Here is a 21,600-nt window from a genome sequence, read left to right as displayed (position 1 = left end):
AGTTCTTCGTTTGATAAGGTGATCATCACTGTTACTGTAGTTCACACAGTTAGGGTTTCTTTCGTTCTTTTGCCTTTCAAAACGTGTTTGTAACTTGTACTGCCTAAATTTGACATTAATAATACATTAGTTTGTGTGGCTTGTTGTGTTGCTCATACACCTTTATGTGATCGGACTACTACGACTAAAGACAAGAATAATTAGAGATATGTGGAAGACAAAAATAAAGCATGACATAAACAGTTTTTTTCAGTTTAAACTATTGTTTTTTTACTAATGTGTTTTCTCATTTGATCAAGCTTTTGAAATTATTATTATTTTTATGGTCATTTTCAAGAAGTGTTCAATTAGTTGATTTTTGCCCCTGCAATGCATATACTGTATCAATCACGTTATGTGTGCCTGATAATGGAAAGGGAATTTTCTAAGCTTTTCATTTTTAAATCTTCCCCCTGTGCTTAAGTAAATATTCTGTCTTACTGCAACTTTAACAGTAACACATGTTTAAGGTTTTTTTCAGTTTGTCTATTTCTGGGTCTCGTTTACTTTCCAACTTGACTGTCAGCAGAAAGGCAAAAAGTCAGATAATAACCAGCCTCAACTTTCTTCCTCCAGAAAACTGCTAGAGTTTTCAGGACAATGTCCTCAGCTCACTGATCTGTTTCATGATATTTTCACCCGGCCTGCTGCTCTAAATTTCTCTCTCACAGGAGATGAGCTGATAAAACATGTTTGTGTCCGTCCGTTCTGCTCCTGTTCTGCTGTGATTTGTAGTGAACACCTGAACTTGATCACTGTTATTGCCTTTCACCTCTAAAGACTTCTCTCCATTTCAGCAGCCTTCTGTAAGCTGTGATTTGTGGATGAACAGAATGGACAGTCAGAGCTCATAGAGCAGACATCATTAGAGAGCGGATACGAGCTAGAGATCTAATAGCAGTAATATTGCATACACACTCACTGAAACATAGTTTTTTAGAGGGATACATAACCCAAAAATGAAAATTCTGTCAACATTTACCCACCTTTGTGTTTTTCCAAATCTGGATAAATGTATTCGTTTCGGATGAACGCATAGAAAGATATGTGGAAGAATGCTTATAACCAAACATATCTTGCCCCCCCATTAACCCCATTAAATATTACTTTATCATATTTTTTGTTCTGTTGAAGGAGACATTTTAAAGATTGTTGGACAGCAAACAGTTCTGTTGCACTTTTGACTACCATTGAATTTTTACCTACTATGGTCAATGGGGGGCAAAATCTGTCTGGTTATAAACATTTTTCCAAACATCTTTCTCTGTGTTCATCAGAATTTTCTATACGCTTTTGGGTCGAAGTATCCTTTTAAGTGTTCCTCATGGCCTCAACACATGTACTTACTTGAAATCAGCTAAACTGAAGATGATTCTAGGAATGTGAACACTGCGATTTATGTCTGTTTTAATGCAGGGCCAGTAAATAGATCATAAAGAGTGTGTGTTACACCTATATTATGCTTATTTTATGTTTATGCTTACATCTATATTAACATTATTGAAACTCCATGCATTTTTTTCACCAGATTTTGTTCGCATCTCTTCATTGGCTGAGAAGCTTGGATTTTAATGGCTTTTGTTATGGTGGATTATGTCTGCGCTTGTTTGATATGCTGTACAATCAGCAGGATTGTTCTGGATTCATATCCTCATGTGTTGCTGATTTACAGCTCTGCATTGTGTTTAAGGTTGCTTGTGTTCTCAGATTGCAAGAAAGGAAGCCAAATAATTAGCGCTTTTATTCTTATTCTGTAATGAGTAATACTGCATCATCAATGTACTGTAAAACTCATCATATTGTTTGTAAAACTCTTCATATTGTTTGAGAAGCAGCAATAAGAAACATTTAATATGTTTAGAGCTAAAATTAATGAGTTCATACCACACATCATAAACCAACGTATATAATACTGTATAGTATTTATAGTGCTTGCTTGCTAATGAAATAAGAATTCCACATCATGCTGTTTTCACAGCTCTCTTGAGACTTCTGCTTATGAATGTTTTTTTCTATCCAGATTATTTTTAAATCATATACACATCACCACTTCAGATTTCAATCTCACACCCTTCACACTTCTATAGAGTTTATTGGAAAACCGCTAATAGTTTTCCAGCATTAATTGGTGCAGCTGCCAAATCAGAGTGGGTGGGGCTTAAACTAATCGGACATATTGATTAGTATATTCATTAAAATGCATCAATTCAACCCTAATCCAGGTCTTATTCTCCCATATATTAAAAGATCTGTCCGTGCACTAATAATTCAGACCGCAGACAAATGCAGGAGTCTAATTAATCACGTTTGTACCTGCTGAGAATTGATAACTGGACGACGGGCTGTTTGTTACAGTGTAGTTCTATTGTATAGGTGTATACATCATTCTCTATGGGGCAGCAGAGCACCTTTTTTCCAGAGGCACTACACTCTTTCTCTCCATTCTGCATAATTTTAATATCATATAACTGTGGATTGTGGCAAAATTATCAACAAGTCTCTCCAGTCACCATTGTAAAAGTTGCCGCTCATTTTGCTAGTTCTTAAAACGTTATGTCTGTTGTCAAACATTTAAAAAAAATGTTAACCATTTGAACCATTTTTTGTTTTTAAAGAGTTCACCACAGATTGCTCTACACTATAAAGTTAATCAATATTTAATTTGTCACATTAACATATAATTGATTACATAAGCTATTTAACACATGAGCATCTCCAAGAATGCATGTATAGGGCTACATTTATATTCCGAGGTTCAAAGCCTTTTACCCAAAAGACAAACTTGCAGCAAAGACCTTGTCCGACCCTCTTCCCTAAATGTCAGAAAAGAACATTCACATTCAGTTATTCTGCATTTTAATACAAGTGTTTGAGTTTGGTTGAAGACTTCAGGTTGTTTTGCAGTTTTGAAATGTCTGTGTGCATTATGACTCATCATTTCAAAGGTTTTTATAATGCTGTTTAAGGTTTTTACTGAGGAAATGTCCATTATATTCTGCAGTATACAATAAGCTCATCCTTCAAAATGTTTAGTTCACCCGTTCACCAAGCGTAGGCTGTACAATCCCTGTTTCGCTATCACTCTCACTGATGTTCAGGATCTCACTGTTCTGCTCTCTATTGAAATTCTTGTGTTGTTGAACAAACACAAGCTGTTAGAATTACAGGCAGATCTCTTACAAGGCTCTTATTTGTCGTCAGCTTGGCTCATTGGCTGAATGTTTACAGAAATGTGAGCAAGAAATGTGCCAAAGCTTGACCATCTTTTAACATCTGCCTGCTGTAGTGCAGTTTTTCTTTATACGTTCTCAAAATGTATTCTAGAGGTGTGGGGTTTACACAAACACGCTGTGTGTTCACACAGGAAACCTCCACCAGGAGAGTTTTGCTCATTTCCTGGAGTAAATTAAGGCTGATGTCCCCCAAAGTGAAACATGGTAAGATTTCTTACACTTTTCTAGTGAACAGTAGTTGATTTCATCACGTTATCAGTGATAACATACAAAATAAATCGTTTAAAACATTTTATGCACTGAACAAAGCAGACAGACTCGCAGGTAAAGTATTTGTAGGAAGGTGTGTTATAATGAAGCTTAAAACAGATCAACTCAAAATAAAATTCTTCAATCATTTACTCACCCTCATCTCATTTCAAACCTGTATGACTTTCTTCTGCAGATTACAAAAGAAGATAATTTGAAGAATGTAGTTACCCAAAAAACATTGGCCCCAACAACCGTTCTTTGTCAAAACTACACTTAAAAGTACAATTAACTTGGCTTTACATTACGTCATAAACAAAGTAAGTCATGCAATTTCAACTTATTTTGAGTTATATCAACTCACTGCTTGCCAAAAAGTATGTTGAACAAAAAGCCAAGTTGATTGTACTTACATTTTTAAGGCAACAAAGATTTTTTTACGGTTTATTGAGACTTTTAAAAACACAGAAAGACAGACTAATCTTCAACCAGGTTATGAACAGCATGAGGGTGAATAAACAATGATAAGCAATGATTTCATTCTTGGGTGAACTCTCCTTTCAATGCATGGCGTGCATACACAAAATCATACTTGTATGTTTTTTGTAGCTTTCCTGTACCCCCAATGTGTCTAAGAGTCTGATACTATGTAGATCTTTGAAATTATACACTGTAAGTCACTTTACCTGTTGATTGTGAAAATGTAAACGTGAAATGTGTTAATATAATCAGAAGCATTTTAAATAAGTGAAAGGGTGTGATTTCAGTTGTTAGGCTATTTATGGTCAGATATAAACTCTCACAATATTTGTGGTAAAATAAATTTACATGGAATACATTTTAGTAATATAGCCTGTTTTGTTTAAAGACAAATAGGCTATCAGGTGCCTTGCAGGAAGTAAAGATGTTATGATGATAATGATAAGTATGTCTAAATGAATCATGGGATGCCTTGATAATGGCAAATTTGGACCAGATGGAAGCTCTTCCTCTGCCCTAATTTTCATAACTTTCATAAAATCAGCTCTTAAAAAAATCGCTTCTTCCTCCACAATTTTCTTCAGTTAAGTATGAAGGATATATTATTGCTACAGTCCATTAAAGGTCCAGTGTATGAAATAATGTGACATCTAGCGGTGATGTTATGAATTGCATCCAACGACTCACTACGAGGCTGACACAGCACTACGATGTCGTCACATTTTCACTTATTTGCCGGAGGAGATTAGATATTTCCGAAACACACTCTGTAGAGCAGTTGCAGTGTGTTTCCTTTATTTATGTGATGTCATCTAGAAACTGGCCACTGATTATAGGTTCCATTTTAGTAAATTTCACCCATTACCCGCTATAGTTAGTTAATAGAATGTGGATTAATATCAAGAAAAGATTCATCAAAAAATAATCAAAATGTTTCTTTACCTGCATGCTTTTATCTGAACCCTGTAATGTGGGAAGGAATTGTCTGGTCAAATATTTGCACACAAACTTGGGTTTAATTTTGACGTGTCATTGTACAAACAGACTGGATGTTGAAACTGGTTCACGCATACACTTGGCTACTTTACGGATTTAGTTTTACCTGTGCATGCTGAGGTCAGGTTTGTTTGGTTTACATGTTTAAAGGTTTGCTCAATAGAGTCAAAGAGATCATTTTGTCCTATAGTGTTGACATAATACAGACCATACAGTTTTAATTTAAATTTGTTACTGAAATGATTTTCAGTATGTTACTTATGTTATTTGATTGAGCCTGAATCCCATTGTTATGTGCTGCTCTGTTGGATTAATGTCTTAAATAGGATTTTTAATCATGCTGCCAAAGCTTTCATGAGCGTGAATTATTCATTATAGCTCTGAGAATGTAGGTGTAATAAAGAATTTTTAGAATCAAAGCCAACTTTTAAAACACCCGGCGATGTATGGTCCTCAGTGTAATGCTTTCATTTAATTTGTATAATTATTAATCTATTCTGATATGCGGATTGCCAGGTTTAAAAAAAAACAGATTTGTAAGAGTGTAAAAAGACTAACTAAGCAGTCCAGATGTTTCTCATCCACAGCAGAAACAGAGATTTCTGACCAATGTTATACATTAGGTGATATTATTGGACGGTTTGGCTAGTTCTCATCCAATTTCTCAAGAAGTGATTGAAGCCACATATTTTGACTTTGGTTTCTTTCATGCTTAAATGATTCCTTCACCTGTAGCAATGTCATCTGTCAGTCATTCCTGATCTGGGATGTGATTGGTGCTCGCAGAGGGCCTCCTCGCCATCATTTTTTCACTCATGGTTCTGTGATGTTATGAACTCTGTCAGTCACAGCGTTGTGTTCTTGACACCCAGCAGCGATGCATCACCTACATCTTTCACTCCGTGGACTTTAATATCACACAACACATCACATGTCTTGCAGCACTAAGAGGAAGTGTCACATCACACAATTTATGGGGTATGAGATGTGGAGACTTGAAGAGATGAAAATCACTCTCTTGTCATTTCAAAGCTTTATGACTGCAGACCACAAAAGATGATATTTTAAAGAAGGTCAGTAACCAAACAGATCTGGTCCCCATTTACTTCTTTTGAATGGACACAAAACCAATACAAGTGAATGTGGTTCAGTTAACAACATTTTTCTAAATACCTTCTTTTGTCTTCTGCGTAAGAAAGAAAGTCATACAGGTTTGAAATGACAAAGGGGTAAGTAAATGATGACGTAAATTATTTTATTTTTTGGTGAACTGTCACTTTAAGACAACATCCAAATATCAGCTTTAAATAGAAAATAAATAAAAATTGTATTATAAAAATCTACTAGATCATCTTTGTTAGCTGTTGAAGTGACTGAGATGATTCTGGGACGTCTATATGTGAACGGAAACCAGGAGCCGCTCTGATCCATATGTTAAATAATGTCATGGGACAGCCGGTATTCCAGAGAGGACTTAGTGTAAGTTAATAGTTGCCCTATTTCTCTTTTTATCTGCATAATTAAAGACAGACAGACAGACAGACAGACCGCTCTGTGTTCAGAATGCTTGACCGAAGTCATGCTGTTGTCGGCATTCTGACCACCGTTAACCATCTTTCTCTCTCAGTGTATTATTTTGAGGGCATGGGCTGGTGAGGACATATTAATTCCTACTGGAAATAAAAATAGACTCTGAACTATAAATATCTATGTAGGCGCGAAAGTAGTGGCTGGATTGGTTGCTATATTTCACTTTCATTGCATTTAGATGCTTCTGTCTCACTTCGTCTGTATTTTTGGTCTAATGAAAAGTCTGTCTGTCTCTAATAAATGGGAAGAACAGATCAGCACCCCACCAAAACAATCCACCAAAATTGCCTCAAAATTACTTTGATATGCAGAAAAATTGTTCACATTTTTCTCCTTGTAACGCTTTTGAGGGAACTCATTTAGGAGGATGATGAGTGAATTATTTATGACCTGCTTTGCTTGTGATAAAGATGTTTGTTGAAAACTCACGTTTTAGCTCTGAGGAATTTAGACAATGAAAGCGATCAATCTTCTGGTTCCCTTTTGTAAGCAATTTTGATACCAGGCATCGTGAACAGAATACAAATGTGCTGTGGTCATTCCTGATTAATTGATGTTCAGTTCTGCTATCTGTTTTTGAGCAGAGTAACTAGCCAATGCAAATTACATTGTAAATGAATTGCATACACATTTATCTCAATGGGATCCAAAACCGTCACCACCTGCTATAGGTTATTTCAGCGGCGGCAACAACATAAACAAATGCTATTTGGCCCAAACTTAACTTCTAGTGGACCTCCGCAAAGAATCTAACTTTTGAGTGCTTTTAATTTAATACAATAAAAATAAAATAAAACATTTAACCTTGCCGAAATAGTGGGATTATAACAACTAGTCCTATTAATACATTCCAAGAGGTTCACTATATAATAGTTTGCATTATCACACAACAAAAAGTTGTGATTTTACGTTAAGCAAAAAAAGATTAGTTAAAGGAGAAGTTCACTTTTAATAATTAAAATTGATTATTCTCTTACCCTCATGTCATCCAAGACGTCCATGTCTTTTTTTCTTCAGTAGAAACTAATCCATGGTTGTTGGGTAAACATTTCAGCACTGTGATGTAAAAGATGTAAGCACAAAAAGAGCTAGCTATAAAAAAGTTTGGATGTATGAAACGTGTTGATGTTTCGAAGGATCCCATCATTTGTGTCAGAAATGTTGATAACCAGCAATGTTAATAACGGCCATGATCATTTCAGTTCAATCTTAATGGTTTAAACATCCAATTTCAGCACTGATTGTTTTATGGATCTGTCACAATATTTTCAGGCTTTTCAAAGAGACTGTTATTGAAGAATGAGGCAGCACTATATTGGTTTAAACAGCAAAGCTAAATACTTCAATTCAATAAAATCTGTATAATATATATTTTTTTTTGCACTTTCTGAAAGTCTCAAAACACCAGTATGCCTAATATAATTTTATTTCTTATGAAGGACAGTAACAATCATGTTATTGTAACTTCCAAGCATAATATCATTTTCTCAATCACATTTTTCTGTGACGGCTCAATCAGAGGATAGATTGTGTGAACTCATGTAGTCTTTTAAAAGTCATGAGCAATATTTAAATCCAAGTTTGAAAACAAAATAATCGAAGACGAAATATGTGACTTTTGTTGTTTTTTGTTTGCAGGATTACTTGATGACGCACATGTACTGGAATGTAGCGAGAGATGACTCGTGGAACAAATTCTCTCAGGTAAGATTTTACACATTCAGATCTTGTATTGCTCTGTAGCTTCTGGATGTTAGACAATTTTCTATCGACGCTTCTCTCTATTACTGGGGTCAGTGAGCTCTACACGACCAGTGATATTGTGTGCATACAACCTACTTAGACTTACCCAGTACATCTCTGCTGGCAGATTCATACACTCCATACATAATAGATCAGAGGTCATTATATAACAACATGGAGACAAAGATGTTTCCCACTTATGAAATCAGAAGTCTGATGACCTTTGACACAAGAATCTGCTAAATGTACTAGTGGCGGTGCTTAGCCCCGGCAAAGCACCATCAAGGATTTCCTAATATCTTTTACGGAGTGTCTATTTACACTGATCACAAATTGCCCGTCTTGTGAGAAGAGGCTATTCACAAGTTGCTAGTTGGATTAGGATATAAAAAGGACGCTTGTCGGCTGATGTCTTCCGCTGTGTAGAGTGTAAAGCTAATGGTGATTACTTCTGATCATCGCAGGTTTGAATCCGCCTCCTGACTTATTTTTCCCATCACATGTCAGATCATAAAACCATTTATACCAAGAAAAACATCCTGGCACCGCCCCTGTGTATCATAGTGTGACAGGGGAAAGAGACAAGACACAGACATGGCGGTGGTGTAAGCAACCCAAACGGGGATTCTAATGCACAACTCATAAATAAACATAAACAAAAGGGTGTAATCCAGGGTGCTCTCCGCCGCTCCGCATGCCCGGCATTCGGGTCCTCCGTGTCCCCCTCGCTGGGGACATCCTCGCTCTCACTCGGGGGTATGTGAGACACAGCATATAGTGATGCTGTGATGCTGATCCCAGAACAGCGCCTCGTCACACATAGATCTTAAAAAAGGGAAACTACAAACATTAGATCTATCCGTTTTAGACATCTATATTGTATCTAACTTTGAAATCACATACATTTCCTTATCAGATGTGATTCATAAATTCACTGAGTACATTTTTATCTGATAATCATTATAAACAGCAGTTTTTGTCATTTTGTGATGGAACATTCAGGACATTTAGATGGTATCAGTAGCATTACATGCAGCATTCACATTAGTCAACACTGTTTATTATTCAGAAGACAAAATTTATCAAAAGGGTTCTGACCAGGACCTACACTCTTCATTTAAACACATTAACAGTCTGCAACAGGCCATCATCTAATGAATACTGATATGTGCTGTGTTCATTAGCTATTCATGAAATCCAATTCGCTACAATAATCTGGCAGTACTTAACGCCCGCAAGTCCTTTGTCAAGCTCACGACCCATCGCTGAAAGTGACGTTAACCTCCTTTAATTATTTCCACCAGGACAAAGGTACTGTAGTTTACTGATAATAGCTTCACCTCATCATAAGCCTCTGCAGAGAATCTTCTATCACACATTAAAGAAACCATGTGTCATTGACAGGCATCTATTGTCGTATTTGTGTGTTTTTGTGCACTAGATTTACAATGGTTAGATCTGAAGAACAGGTCATGTTCTTCAGGGTTTTTTGCCGGCTATCGTAAGCAGGATTGACCCAGATACACTGGAAAGAGGACATGCTAAGCTGGGACACATTGTGGCTCCAAAATGTAAGAAAGCCTGACAGAGCTCTCCAACCCCACAGGTCTCCACACTCACTTCTGTACTGCTACAGAAGTACAGTTATAGAGCTTCTGGTTAATTAATATTTAGTTAATAAGAAATAAAGACTATTGATATAAACAAGATGCTGCCGTGTTATTACAATGAATGTTGAAAAGTGCAATGCCCAATACGACTTTTCTAAGCAAAGAGAGCTCCGCCTTCCAGTAAAAAGAGCCAATGGTTGATCCATTGGGGATTGTCTTAGCCAGGGGCTCTGTATACAGACTACAGACTGTTGTGAGATTCTTTCCATCCTTTTAACTGGATCTGAGTGTAAAATTGGTACAGTTGATGTCAGGTTTAATTGTTGATGGGAAAAATGATTTTAGAGATATTGATCATCTCCCATTCAAGCAGGTTGAATCTGGTATGACTGAAATGCCTGCCAGAGGCATCTCAAGTATGGCCACTGAGTATAATAATTGATGATATGTTTCATAAGACATGTTTTATAGTTCTTTGCATTAATCAATTTAATGTTTAATATGATGCATACAGGAACCCATATGCCTCTTTTTAGACGTTCATTTGTTCTGGAAAGACACCTTGAACCTCTCCTCCTACTCAAGCATGTTTTCTAAGAGCTGCATCTTCTGCAGAAGAGCAAAGAGGCTCTGTAAAACAATCACATAGCTTCCCTCGGGCGAGTTTTCAACTGACAACCTGCCAGAGTGCAAGAGGATTTGGCATCACTTGAAATGTAAATGTGAAGGTATTACAGGCTATGAGACAGCATAGCAAAAATGTGCTGACAGAAACATCAACAGCAACAAAAGGTAAAAGAGAAGGTCAGTTTGAATTTATTTCACACCCTATCTTATTTCATACACACTTCCATGTAATTGAAGTTAAGAGAGGACTTGGGTCCAAACCCACCTGGTCAATAGAAAGACATTTATTCTGAGCCAATTTACTAAGCTTTACTAAGATTTAAGCTTTCCAGAATGTTTTTTTTTTGGATTAAAGTGATAGTTCACCCAAAAAATGAAACTTCTGTCATCATTTACTCACAGTCTAGTCATTTTCAACCTTTAGGACTTTCTATCTTCCGCAGAACACAAAATAAGTTATTTAGAAGAAAGTTGGTAATTGAATGTCACTGGTCCCCATTCACTTCTATAGAACCAATGCATGTGAATGGGGGTCTGTTAACAACATTCTTCAAAATATCTTCTTTTGTATTCATCACACTTAAAGATTTGAAATGACAGGAAGGTGAGTAAATTATCACAGTATTAATTTTTTTGGTGAACTTTCCCTTTAAACAGGCATTTGCAAAAATTGGTAATTTAAAATTCTGTGTTCATCTACGGCTCATTTCAAATGTCAGTATTCTCTTCATTAACACCTTTACACCAGTATCTTATCTGACTTAGGTTATGATCTTCACAGACTTTTACACACAAACATCAATGGAATGTTGCTAGACACAATACATAATATAGATGGATTTCAGTTTTGCCATGTTCCTCTCTGCTGCCACTATTTTCTGTGATGTTAACTACATATTACAAGAATTGTTGTTTTTCTACTACACTAAATCAGAAGCAGTTTCTGAATTTCAGGATTTAACCTACATTGATGTCACAGTAGGCAAGCTCTGCCCAATGTTGGGTATTTTTATATTCTAGCTGTCTGACTAAAGCAACATTTTTTTGGTTTATTTTAGCACGACCTATCTTGCAGAACATCATTATTTTCATCCAGTTCGTAATGGTATGTCTGGTTTTTAATGGTCTCTGGGTGTTTGTTTTAAAAGGAAAGTAAGCCTACAGAGAACAAATGTATGGCTGAAGTGTTTAGTTCATTACACATTAAGCCTCTGGTGACTCATTATAGACTGGTGAAGCCAACAGTCCCTGGACAAAGTCTGAGGAATTATCACATACGCACACAAAAACAATTATACTAAGATCTTACAAGTGAGATAGTGAATAAGTGTGGATGGGGGTTAATTACATAGAATTTTAAATGTAGATGCAAACCATAGTGTTTACTCCTTGACAGCATTGAATTAGTGTCAAGATTTCAGACATTTCGCAAGGATTCATTGCAATTTCTAAATTACCTTAGGTTCGAAAAATTGCTACTTTTTATGAAACGGATAGTAACAGGTGTAAGTCTTGCTGACATTTCAATCTTTTTCTTAATTTTCTCATTTAAATTGGTTATTTCCCACAACAGGTGCAACTGTGCAATGGTTATTCCAGAAATACAAAACAAACCCAAACTAATGTCCACATCTAAACATATTGGAACGGTTACAGATCTTAAAACATCATCACTCTCTTTAGATTTCTTGTACGTATTATAACATGTTTTAACATGTAATTTAGTAGCATTGTTGGCTTCTAATGTTTCATAACGTCATCTGAAGAATACAAATTCATATACCTGTATATGACTTTCTTTCTTCTGCCAAACACTAAAGAAGATATTTTGAAGAACGTTAGTAAACAAACAACATTGTGACCCCCTTTGACTTCCTTTGCTTGCACACAAAACCACAGAGACATTTCTCAAAATTCCTTCTGTTGTGTTCCACATATATAGGTTTGAATGACATGAGGATAAAAAAAAATTATGACAGAATTTTTTTGGGGGGTTAACGGTCTCTTTATAGAAGCACTGTATCAAAATGTCTATTTCAATACAGATGCTTCCATTAATTAATTTATAAAATAAACTACCAAGTTTGTAGCATGTGGAGGCCTTTCATTTCCGTATTTTCTTACCTTGTTTCCCACTGATAAATTTAGATTATGTTAATGTATCAGTATGTGATTTTATTTTAAGACACAGATGTTTCTGTTATTACTTAATTCATAAGCATTGTTAATTTATAGCTCATATAACAAAGTATCTCTCTCTATAGGGCTCGTACAAACATATGGTTTTTAAATAGTGTTTTCCAGCAGGCTCCTAATTTTATGCATAATTTGTTCCCAAATGTGCAATAGTTTCCTATGAGCTTCTTTAAACTTGAATTCCAGAGTTCAGATTTTTTGAGCAGCGTTGCTGCCTAAAACACTGACTTAATATGATAATAATGTGCAGATACAGTCAACCATTATATATTTCTTATCGAAACCACAAAGTTTGGTTGTAATATTATTAGCAATTAACCATGCATGAGATTACAGACTCATACATTATTAAATGACGAATGCATCCTTTCTATTAAAATGAAAATGTTCATGCTTTGGACTGGTTTTATGACTTATTTTGATTTTCTTAAACTATGAATAGCAATGATGGTTATACATGTTTTTAAATTGTTTAGAAGTATATTTGGTGTTTGGGCAATTCAAATCAATCTATATAGCATATTAGGCATTAGGCATTATGGGGTTCAGTCATAATTTACTCGCCTTCGAGTTGTTCCAAATCTGCACAAATTTCTTTGTTCTGACAAACACAGAAAAATATATTTGAACGAATGCTTATAAACAAACAGTTTTGGACCCTATTGACTACTTTAGTAAGAAAAATGTAATGTTGAACACAAAAAAAGATATTTTGAAGAATGTGGGACAGCAAACAGTTCTGGGGCACATTTTTCCTACTGTGATAGTCAATGGGGTCTAAGAACTGTTTTGTTACAAGCATTCGTCCAAATATCTTTCTATGTGTTCAACCAAACAAAGAATTGAATACAGATTTGGAACAACTAGACAACGAAATTTCATTTTGGGGAGAAATAGTGTTAATAATCTTTGCTAACAGAAGGTGGCAGTAAGAACACTTTTGAAGTCCAATACAGTAAGAACAGGAACAATGTGCTGTCATATGATGAGAAGGGCTAATTTGGCTATCTTTAACATAAACAAACATAATGTGCCAAAACCAAAGTATATTTCTCTGTAAGTGTAAGCCTATTATACAACATGACTCTTGTTCTGTGGGTAAGCCTAAAAATAATTGCAGGTATTTACTTTATTTTCATTTAACATCAAAGAAGACATGTCAAAAGGATTTATCTTTGGAAAGACAATAATCTCGTAGGGGACATTGATTGTCCCCTGTTCTGAAAGAATCCTCGAGAAGCAACCCATCACAACAATCCTGAGCAACCATACGTACTAAACTCCAATAAGATAATTTTATTATTGACCATTTTTTCTACATTGTTAAATATCATTTGGTTCCACCGATCAATGTGAGCCCTGTGTCAAGATCTTGGATAATAAGGAAGCTCTCTTGCCTCCACAGCCCTCTCCGTTCCTTCATTGGATGTGTCCTGCAGAGCTTTATCATTAGCTGAAGTGTCACACAGGTCCACTGCTTAATGTGAGAGGAGGGACAGAGAGGAAGATAGAGGAGGAGAGGGAGGATAGTGAATAGTGACACTGATGAGATTGAGAGTACGGAGTGGTTCCTAAGGCAATCCTATCTGACAGAGTTCCTTTGAGGCTTTATAGAGCCACATGCTGATTTCTCTACGGTTCTTTTTTCATACCTAGATCATTTCACTTAGTCTGTTTACTAAAGACAAGAATACGAAAATATTCTTGACATAATTATGAGTTTGTTATTGAAAAGTAGCATCAGTTGTGTTTATGTAGGTTAGTTAGTATTTCCCTTTGATTGACATTTTTCATATATTTTTTCTATTTTTTTGGAGAAATAATCTTGTAACAGTTTTGTAAACTAAAAAACCTCAGCTGTTAATTTATTGTGAATCAGTTCCTCTGGAAATGTCGAAAAGCTCCTTGGGTAGTAATGGGTATCCATGAGTAACTGTGATTAATGTCCCAATTAAATGTGTGTTTGGCAAATCTGTCCTCTAGAATATAATGAGTCCGTTTCTCAGTCAGATCACCTCCCTTCCTGTCTGACCTCTGGTACTGAGAGTTTATGTACGCTGCATGAAATGAGAAATAGGCCTGTACCAAAGGATGCTGCATGAATAGTGTTAAGTAGATGAGTGGTGCTAGCCCATGGAAGTGCATATTATTTTATGACTCTTGGAAGGTCTCAACTTGCTCATGTTTTGCTCAGAGCATAAATGCCTGCTCACTTTTCTCACTCATGGGAGAGTTGTGGGCATTTCAAAAGACAGAGAAGGGAAAATGTAGGGGCGAGACGAAGTTGCAGTGAGGATGAGCCATTTTTGAAATATTTGGATTTTGGCCAGACTGACCAAAGCTCAAGGTCCTGTTTAAATACTTCATCTAAGGTTTAATCTGCTGCCCGGTGACAGTCGAATTTGTTTGATCTGTGCTCATTATGTCACTATTTTCAGAGAGTTTATGGATTTATGCAAAGTGAGACCCAACCGCAGCTGTGAAAGAGAAGCTGTTGTTTCTTTCATATTAGGGCGGGCTGGCCAACCACTTTCTCTGATGGCTCCTTTATTGGATAGGATACTGAAGAGCAGACAGGAAATCATATAAGGTGAGAGAGGGGAACAGAAGTCAGGGCTCAAACCTACCCGGAGCATAATTTCGCTGTATGTCGACATATAACGAGAGAGATGAGTAAATGTATTAGTAATGTGAGGACAGAGCACAGGAATGGTGGTATTGGTGTGTGGGTGTGTGTGTGTCCGCACGTGCATTTCGCCGAGCCCCAGCGATCGAAACTGCTGGCGATGTTCCTCTGGGCTGAGGCTGACCCGCTGAAGGATGGCCGAAGAACAGGAGATTCTGCACCTGCAGTGCTCGAGCAGCCAGCTTTGCCTCCCCGTGAGTAATGGCAGTAGACGCATTGCCCAGTCCTCCCCTGGCCTTGCGGAGGTCTCCGCAGATCTCTCGAACAGGTCGAGGGAAGCCTCCGGATCATCTTGTGGTCCCAACCTGGACATGGGCGGTCCTCTTGCTGGGCTTGAAAGGACACGTGGAAGCAGCGCTCGTTGTTGGTCCAAAGGTGCAGCAAAGCCTGATGAAGTTCCCAGTGGAGGACCGCGAGGGATGCAATGATGTCCACAAACGGCGTACCTTCCTGGGTTTACGGCACCAGTGTAGCAGTGTTCAGTTTGAGGTTAAAGGAAGAGGACGAGGTTGGCGAGACTGAGACATAAGTTTATTAGAGATCCAAAACAATAAATAAACTTGGTGACGAATTCTCCAGCACAGTAAGATTGGCAACTATGCGACTGTTCAACATTCTCAACAGGTGGATTACCGTGTGGACATTTTCAGTGTTAGTCTGTGCTAGGACTGATGACATATGCCTTGCCAGAGACGGAATATCAACTTATCTTCTGTATCTAGGCATCTCTGTTATGATGCTATTTATTATAAATAAATGAATGAGGCATTTGTATAGCACTTTATTGTGTATAGCTGTACACCCAAAGCGCTTTACAATCATATGAGAGGGGGCTCTCCTCACCCACCACCAATTATATTATAGTAGTCCGTGAGGACTAGTTCATTTTGTGTTGGTAATTGCGTTGAAGGTTAAATCTGTGTTTCTTACACTCAGTCATCCATGACTTGTCTACAATATACAATACACCTACTGTTTACTGTATACAATGTCTGCCTGTGAGCTTATCTTATTCTATACGGCTTCTTGGCCAAAATTGGTCCTTTATTACAGTCATCGGCTTTAGATGGTTGATCAACTGAGTACTTTGGAGAAGCAGTAGTTTTGTATTGTTTTAAAAAGGTGGCAAATACCATTGTCCCCACCTGTTATAAACGTTTCAACATAACTACAACCTCACTACATAACATTTGCTTGCTGTTCATTACATTATTCTAGAATCCTTGTAGATGTGTTTCTTACTGCTTTATAAGTCTGTCATGAATGCCAGTTTTCTTCTGCCATTTAACAATTTTAACAATGTCAGAGAGATGTTAACACCATCACGATAATACCTGATGCAAACAAGATTTTGGGATGGAAAAGACAAACAAATTTAGATGTTTGGAAGTTCCCACTTCATAATTTTGGGTAGTCTCCATGCGCAAGCAAGTTTTGTAAACATACAGTAGCAATAATCTCCATAATGTTCATGGAATGATGAGACAAACTCAGAACAGCAGTTAAACAAAACTGACAGACTCAAATCAGTGAAGCAATGACTCCACGTTATTGCAAATTGAAAACCTGTGCACTGTGGCCTTATGGGAAACATTTAATTTCCCATTTCTGTCTTAATCTACTTGACATTTCAGAAAAGTTTAAAGTGAATAGGTAGGCCAACGCGTGTCTGTATTTGAATTCTCTTATCAGGTTAATTACTTCCTTAAAACGCTGACACAGTGTTATCAACGTATGTTGAATAATTTTGCTGTGACCGTGAAAGATGTAAAGAACAGGATTTTATCAAAGATTTTGGCTCAAAACTTGTTAAAATGTTCTGAAATGTTGCAAATGTTCTGCAGCTATTAAAACGTTTTGTTCTTCACAGTTGCCAATTTGCCCACTCTAAGATATTTCACAGAGAAGTGGGATATATTGAAATCCAGGTGTATATATCAAATAAATTTCCTCAATTCTATGTTGATTTGTGAATATATCTTTTCTATCAATACCTAATATGAAATTCACTTTTACTATCTCATAAGAAATATATTGATAGATATGGTTTGGTTTGTTTGTGACTAGAGGGGCTGAGAGCATTATGAAAAATATTTACTGAATATTTTACTGAAGTGTTTTTAATAACAGCTTCCCATTGGTTTGCAGGTATGAAGAAACTTTATTTATGAACTCGTGACAGAGTTTCTCAACACATGAGTTGAATGAGGTGAGTCTGAGACAGCTTCAGCCCAAAAACACATCTGGCAAATTAAATCAAACAACCAATAAACACTTGACGACTCTTCATGGAGCATTAATGCTTCTGAAAAACTTAATATAGGGGAAAACTTTGGTTGAGGAAAAGTCTTTAATCTAGACTATTTATTTGGTATATTTTCTCATTGTATGTTCATTACAGGAGATTAAACACAAATTCACTTATTCAAATTCATTTAGCTTCAGTCCCAGAGGGATACCGACTACTGATGCTTATTTCACTTCAGCACAGCAGTTTCTTGTACAGCTCAGTTCACCTTCTACAATTTATTATTAGAGAAAATACAAAACCCCCTTAGTGTTTCCTTAAACACATCATTGTAATACTGTCATTGACAACCAACTGCTGCAAGAACACTGAAAGATTTAGACAAAAATGTATTTCTTGTGGCATCTGCGATCCATTTATTATTAAAAGTTGTTTTATAACGGTTCATTTTTTCTGTGATATACACTTTTAAAATAAAAGGTGCTTCAAGGGTTCTTCACAGCGATGCCATATAAGAAAAAATTGTTGAATTGGTTGAATCAGGGACCCGTTTCAGAAGGGAGGTTTAGTGAAAACTCTCAGTATGTTAACCCTGAAATGAGGGAAACTCTGGGTTTTCCGTTTCAGAATGTGAGGTATGTCAAACCTGAGAAAGCGGGTTAACTCAAGCCCATTTCTAATAAAGAGGAAATTTATACTCCGAGTCAGTAACCATAGTAACTTACTCTGTGAACCTAACCTGGTCGGGAGCAGGGTTTCTTTGGTTAACTCAGAGTTTCTTTCGATCTCCTCCGCCTTTTGAAGAGCAAGTGGTGTAACTCATTCATTACCGCAGACATATTTTGATAACATCTCAGTGACTTATATGTCATTTGTCCTTTTATAGAGGATTCAGAAGAGTCTGCATTAATTCATTGGGATGTACTTAGATTTCAGGAGAGCAATTTAGGACCTGAGAGGATTTTTTTATAAAAAAAAAATATCTTTAGTTTTTCTTTACAGTGATTTAGATATATCAAAATATATCTCATCCATCCTTACATCAATGAGATCAGCCACTGTACGTGTATTACATCAGAGCATAATTTTCTATGGATGATGAGAAATTACTTAATAAAGTGTATAAATTATGTGCATGAATAAAGAAATGCATAAATACAGATATGCATACATGCAGAAATTAAGTGATAAGGTATCAAACAATAAACGTACAATTTGACGTACAGCCATTCCAACTGAAAACTGCTCAGAGCAGGGTTCGGCGATCAGTCTACCTTTGCACGAGAGTCTGATGCTCTACAGGTGTCCTATACACCATGACGTCGGTTTCGCATAACTAGAGCACTCAGGGTGAGTCAACAAAATGTTTTATTATTATTTCTGTCTTATTTCTGTTGTTTCATTCAATAAATGATAAATTTATTTGTTTATTGGTACATTTGTCCATTTGTTTTCAGCACATCAGTAAATCTACTGAATGCAGAGCGGAAATTGTGTCTCACTCTCAAGTGCTTTCTGCCGCCAAGTTGCTATTTTTGGAGCCATTGCCATGGTGAATCATAATATCGGAGCTCCATTAATGATGGCTTTTTATATTCATGGTGCAAGCGCTTAACCCAAGGTAAGCCTACCCAGAGTAAATTGAATGAACTCAAATCAGCTGTTCTGATTCCAAAAACACCAAGTTTCTAAGTTATCCAACTATGAGTTTAAGGTTTAACCTAGAGTTGGTTGAACCTCCTTATTGAAACAGACCCCAGGTGTGTTACATTAGGGTTGGAGGTAAACTGTGCAGAGCTGCAGCCCTTCAGGAACTGAGATTGACACCCCTGCTTTACACAATAGAGTGATTTGACACTTGTAGCACATAAAATCAATGCTGACCTTTTGTTTGCAGGTTTTTCTTTAAAGGTGTGAACAGTTGAAATGGAATAACTAACCAGTCACTCACTCACAATTTCCCGTGTATTGATTGCATGCGTGTACACAACCAAGTAGATTTATAAGGACATTTTTTAAACAATGAATTTTTGGAAAGATCTGTGGTCTGCAACTAATTTTCTATTTTTGTGGGTGTTTGCTTTCGAGTATTCTGTCTTGAAATTTTGTGTGTGTTAAATGTGAGAAAATGCAATCTCTGTTCCCTTTTATCATATAAAACATGTTGTTGTCAAGAGCATAAACAACAGTGGACTCAGCATTCAGCCTTATGGGTCCTCCGTATTTTACTTGGTGGTGTTTCATTTGTAGTTTGTTATCTGGCTGACCGAGGTCTTTCTTGGTTTCATGTTCAGGTTCCACTTGTAGCAGAATGTGTTTAGGCCCAGATGGCTCGGATTTCCAAACACGTGGTGTACTGATTTCCTCAATAAAGCATTTGTATTTGATGGTATTCATTGAGGCTGTACACTGAGGGTGTATTCGACATGAGGCGATCATATAGTGGCTTTGAAGCATATTAGACCGACAGCATCTTGAGACATTGAAGATGTCAGCAAGAACATCTGCCCATTTGTCCTGACAGTGTATTGGGGTTTGGTCTGCATAAAGCGTTTCTCACATAAACCATGTTTTTTTCCACTTGCAACATTGTCCTCTTCCCCAGTTACCGGTGCAGGTTTGAGATTTGGTTTGCGCAGCCAAGTTCACACAGGTTCTCTAGCAGATGGCCAAGCAGGTTTGCTATTTTGTTCATTCTTTATCATAGCAGTGTCTTGTGATGGTAGATATTAACACCAGTTGTTCCAATATCCATGATCAGTAGAACAATAGGATGAGATTGAAAAATACCAATTAAATGAAAAATAGCACCAATTTAGCCGCTATTTTTGATTTCAGAATAGCAGATGTGTGGATTATGCAACCTTTACAGCCTGTTCAATATGAGTTTATAGAGATAACGTTTACTCAACCAGAAAAATCTGTTTTGTCCACAGGGTTTTGCTTTCTGTATGAAATATCTTACCGGGGTTAGTGGAGGGATCTCAAAAGAAAATCAATTTCCTATATGCAGCCTGTTTGAATCACCTAATTTAATTTGCCTTAGAATATAAAGCACAACAGATGTGTGCCGTCTGCTGACATAGAAGAGGATAAAAGATTTATAAGGACTCTGATGATCAAAGGTAATTATAGAAGCAAAGAAATCAATTGGATTGATGGGCACCAACTGTCGAAATATACGTATTGGAATATAAAGCACTCATAGAAACATGAGACAAACAAATTGTATAGAAATCAACTTGAGTAATTAGAATTTTCAATAGGGTGATGCAGGAATGAAATGTCTGTAAACAGCGAGACAAATTACTAGGTTTTGAAATGTTGCTCTGCTTGTGATTATTATTCATATTCTATGTTTTAATGGGCTTTACATTTGATATTGATAGTGTCTTGCACCTTTAATTCTAAAAACGACATCCAGGATTTTTTCTCTACTGGCCCCACCAAAAAAAAAGAGTAGGCCTACTACTGATGCTGTCTATTTGTTTGTTTTTACCTATGTAATCTTAATAAATAAGGTTAGGAAACTATACAAACTATGAGCCTAATTCAGACATTTCATATATTGATGAAGACAACTAGATAAAATAAGAAAAACTAGTAATAAAATAAGATCAATTCATTAAACCATGGGTAATAGCAGGGGAGCCTGCAGGGTTTTATCTCAGGGTACGCTCAGAATACCCCAACCAATATAAACTCTCACACACGCAATTACCAAATACTCAAGACATGCCCAAAATTAATTAAATTAATTTGCTCTCAATCTCTCTTGCTTTCTCAATATATCATGAGTGTACACAGATTAATACTATATAAATGCAATTTAAATATTTAAACATAAAATTGTATAACTAGCGCCCTCTTATGGTACGCAGAGTCCGTACAGCCGCACGACTG

The 21,600-nt window shown here is 36.5% G+C and overlaps 1 protein-coding gene across 1 annotated transcript in view; it reads left to right on the top strand.

Moving 5' to 3' along the window:
• LOC130420645 (thyrotropin-releasing hormone-degrading ectoenzyme-like) overlaps positions 1-21,600 on the top strand; it is a 241,625-nt gene that overhangs the window by 42,408 nt on the left and 177,617 nt on the right. The window lies entirely within an intron of this gene.

Source organism: Triplophysa dalaica, chromosome 5 (genome assembly GCF_015846415.1).
Source record: "Triplophysa dalaica isolate WHDGS20190420 chromosome 5, ASM1584641v1, whole genome shotgun sequence".
Lineage (NCBI taxonomy): Eukaryota > Metazoa > Chordata > Actinopteri > Cypriniformes > Nemacheilidae > Triplophysa > Triplophysa dalaica.
This window is presented reverse-complemented; position numbering and strand designations above follow the sequence as displayed.